Genomic DNA, 5,000 nt, shown 5'->3' on the forward strand with positions numbered 1-5,000 from the left:
CGAACAGAAATAAATAGAATAAAAAGATAAAAGAAAAGAAGAAAGAAAAAAAAATCACAAAAAATATTCAATTACATCTGAGAAATGAGATATGAAGTGAAAGCGAAAGAGGAGAGAGGGAAAGAGGAGAGAGTTGTAGCAGCAGGAGAGCAGATTCGAGGAAAAGGGAGGGGAGAAGACAACGAAGATGAGGGAAACGCCATGAGGGAATATGGCGAGGGGAAGCCACAAGAGGAATGAGGAGAATGAGGGACTTGATATGAGAAAACGAGGAGAAAAACATCCAGAGGAAGCCGAAAGGAAGTAGCATGAAGAGAGACAATGATGATGAGAAGCAGGAGGAGGGAGGAAGGATGCTGAGGAGAAGCAACATGAGATGAATCTGAGAGGAAAGGACATGAGGGGAGAAAATGACAAGAAGAGGAAATGATGAGAGCAGCATGATGAGGATAATGAGTGGAAATGTTAAGAGGAGACTAGAGACGAAGAGTATGATGAGGAAAAGCGAATAATGGAGGGGGAGGGAAGAAGAAAAAATGAGAAGGAAAAAATAGTGAAAATTAACGACATGAGGAAGAGGATGAGGAGGAGAAGCAACATGAGGGAAATTAAAATGAATGAGATGAACTAAATATAAAGAAAAGGGAATGCAGAAGAAAGATAATAATAATTGGTACAGGATTACAAAGGATAAATGTGGTGGATAGAACAAATACCAAATAAAAGAGAATAAACCAGACAATAGAGATAACGGTTTGGACACAAGATGCGAGGGAAATATTGTACAAGCTGATAAAGAAGAGCAAGGGTGAGATACATTAAAGTATCGGAGATACAAAGGGCGAAGAGAAGAATGCGTTCTTGATATGAATAATGCATTAATTCTTGGTCTTTTCCCCCTTCATATCCCTTTTACAGACGCATACACAAAGACTCTTCTTCACACACACACACACACACGTACAATACACGCACGGCGTACACATGCATACACGCACACACACACACACACACACACACACACACACACACACACACACACACACACACACACACACACACACACACACACACACACTCATATATATAATATATATTCACATTTACAGAGATGTGTGAAATTAACACTTAGAGTTATGATTGAACATTTAACAACATCTCAGTTATTATACCAAATAGCAATTTGGTCCTTGAAATATAAATATCAAGCTAAGTAAACGGTATCTCACTTGATTGTTATTAAAGCATCATTATCAAAATTGCTATTACATGTCGGAAACCTGTTACATACCTAAGAGAAGAAGGAATTACAGCAAACCACATCGGGAAATTGCAAGATACCAAGTGCAGAGATGAGAGGGTTGCAAGCTCGGGATATTAAGCGAAAATCCCCTCGCTCTGGCGGCGGAAGTGAGTGTTACGGCGGGAGGAGAGAGTGTCTGTTTACGAGAAATGTGAGACATGTTGCAGATTTTAACTTTTGATTTTGACTTCTTGTTTCACTTTTAGCTTTCACTATCTTTTTCTTTCTTTCTATCAACCTTATATATATATATATATATATATATACATATATATGTGTGTGTGTATGTATGTATGCATGTGTGTATGTGTGTGTGTGTGTGTGTGTGTGTGTGTGTGTGTGTGTGTGATACATACATACATATACACACACACACACATACAATGTATATATATATATATATATATATATATATATTAAGAAAGAGGTCTCGATTTGGGTATATTATAATTCTGGCTGTACGCACGATTTTGCAACTCATTATAGGTTGATATGAGAAACTTGTTACCGGCAATACTTATAAGGTTCATAAACTTTCGTCTTGAGTAATGAATTGTTAAAAGTCAGCAATAACTTTGACTAACAGTATCTAAACTAACGACACTAAGATAATAAAACTGAAGAAAATGAAAGCTTGGGCATCTGCGGCGAACATTGAGAGAGGAAAGAGTGGTCGAAAATTTACGTAACGTCTGGCCCTCAGGAAAGACTCAATTTTCTCTTCTCTTTTTCATTCTTCTGTTTTTCTGTTCTTCCTTACGGTGGAAACAGAGAAAATCTATTGACCTTTTGTCTAGATGAAAGAAAGTATGTGAGGGAAATCTGTGTTAAACCACACACACATACAAACACACACACACACACACACACACACACACACACACACACATATATACATGTATACATATATATACATATAAATACATATATATATATATATACATATATATATATGTATGTATGAATATGTGTGTATAGATTCACACACACACACACACACACACACACACACACACACACACACACACACACACACACACACACACACATATATGGGTGTGTGTGTGTGTGTGTGTGTACAGGAGCAGATATTGATATTTGGGTTCGCGTATGGTTAAAGACCAGGTGAGTTCATCCTATACAAAACAATCCACTGCCCTGTGGCATCAATAAGATGAAAAGGCTTCGGGAGTCAACCCTGAAGAAAACTCCGGAGCCGGAGTCCCGAACACAGTTCGTTGTCGCTTGCGACCTCGTTGTGGTACCAAACCGTATCTGCCTTTGCCGTTCCTTTGGATCCATCAGCTGCGTGGAGAGAGGACGCTTGTTGCATGGACAACAGGTTGCTTCTCACATTCTTTCGCCCAGGCATTGACTCAACTCGACATCAACTGATGGTGCTCTTAGATATATATATATATATATATATATATATATATATATATACACACACACCCACACTCACAATGAGAGTATCTGACAATGAGTAAGAGAGTTATCGTAGTTGGGTCATTGCTAATAAGTGCTAAAAAATTACGAGTGAGAAGTGATCTGTGATAATGCTACATAAGATTCTTGAATATATAGAGCTTATATTCCAACCAAAATAGAAATACTAATTAATCCAAAAGTCTCACAAGTCTATAAAAGTCAATATTGGACCATGCATACATGGACCTTTTAAACTAAAAGGAATGCCAGAGAGTGCTAACTAGGAATACAAGGTTCTATTACTGTGCTAAACAAGTTAATAAGGTCCCAATGCTCATCGAGGCTACCGCAGTAGATAGAAACAGCGGTAAAAAAAATAATAATAATAATCACTCCCCCACCAGAAACAAGTTTGCCTCACGTTGATGAACCTTTGCACATACAATATAAGGGCTCTGAGAACTGAATACGACTTACTAGCATTACTTGAAGAGCTCTCTTTCATTAAATGGGATGTTTGTAAAGCTCTGTAAAGTTAGAAGACTAGGCAAAGAACAGAGGATACTAAATGATGGACACGTGCTCTATTGGAGGAAAGAATAAATAAAATAAATTATTAAATGCTCTAACCTGCAGCCACAGTGATAAAGAAATAGAGAGCTTCTATGAAGATGTTAATTTAGCCAGCGAGGAGAAACCGTAGTGGTGAATCACGGAATAGGCACTAGGAATGAGAGGGGACAAATGCTAGTCGATTTTGTGGAAGCTCCATCACTCATTGCCATGAATACATTCTTCAAAAAAAGACTAGAACGGAAGTGGATATGGAAGTCGCCATCTGACATCAAAAACGAATTTGACTTCATATTTTCAAATAGGCGCGATATAGTAAAAAAAAAATATATATATTAATAAAGTAAATGCTGACAGTGACCATAGAATGGTCAGAGGCCAAATTAAATTACATCTCAGAAGGGAAAGGAGCAAACTCATACGAAAACATCCAAAACATCCAAATTTACCTTAAAGACTTGAACTTGAAGACCAGAGCGACAGAATTTAGCATTAACATCTATAACAAATATTAACTTATCAGCGGTAAGAATATCAAGCAAAGCTCTAGCAAACTCTCGATAGAAACTAAAAAGCTTATGCAAAAACGTAGGGTCATGAAAGTATCATCAAACAGGGGCAAAGAATTAGCTGAACTAACAAAGGTTATAAATAAAAAGAAGAGAGATGTACCGAAATTCAATACTCAAATAATAAAGAAACATTGATCTCATGTACCAGCATGGAAACAGCTAAAAGGAGACTCGAAATAGGGAGAAATCAAATATATTCAATAAAGAAACTAGATGGAGAAGTGGCCTACAATAAGAATGAAATAGAAAAGTGGTGGAAGACTTTTACAGGGATCTATACACCTCGAATGAACAGCCATGGATAAGCACGAACGCGGTAGAAATGTACCTAACATCAAAACAGATAAATAAAAAAATAGCTTAAAGGCATGAAGAGAGGGTAAACACCAGGTGAAGACGGAATTAGTATATACCTTACAATAGATGCAGCAGAAAATGTAACAGTGAAACTAGCCAATCTTTCTAACAAATGCTTTATTAGCGGAAAAACTCTAAAAGACTAGGGAAAAATGCAACAATTATTTTGATACATGAAAAGGGGATAGAAAATATCTAAAAAAAAACTACTGACCCATAAACCTCCTTTCAGTTACTTACAAACTATTGACAAGAGTCATCACAACTCGCATCTCTGACAGTCTGGATTCTAACTACCCTAGGGAACAGGCAGGATTCCGCTGTGGATTCTCAACAAGAGACCTCATCCATACGCTCACCCAATTAGGAAAGAAATAAAAGAATATAGGAAACCCCTGTGTATGGCATTCATCGACTACGAGAGGGCATTTAACTCTACAAATACCAGTAATACTAGAAGCTATTTGAAGACAGGGAGTAGAAGAGGTATATTGTAAAATATTGGAAGATATATACGAAGAAAGGACAGCGACCATCAAGCTCCACACGGAAACCGGTAAAATACCAACGAAAAAAGGTGTTAGACAGGGCGATACCATCTCACCAAAACTGTTTACAGCTTGCCTCGAGGATATTTTCAAGAAACTAGAATGGAAAGGAAAGGGTATCAAAATAGGAGACGAATACCTTAACAATCTAAGATTTGCAGACAATATTGTTCTCTTCAGTGAATTTTCAGATGAAATGCAGCAACTAATAAACGA

Source organism: Penaeus chinensis, chromosome 17 (genome assembly GCF_019202785.1).
Source record: "Penaeus chinensis breed Huanghai No. 1 chromosome 17, ASM1920278v2, whole genome shotgun sequence".
Taxonomy (NCBI): Eukaryota; Metazoa; Arthropoda; class Malacostraca; order Decapoda; family Penaeidae; genus Penaeus; species Penaeus chinensis.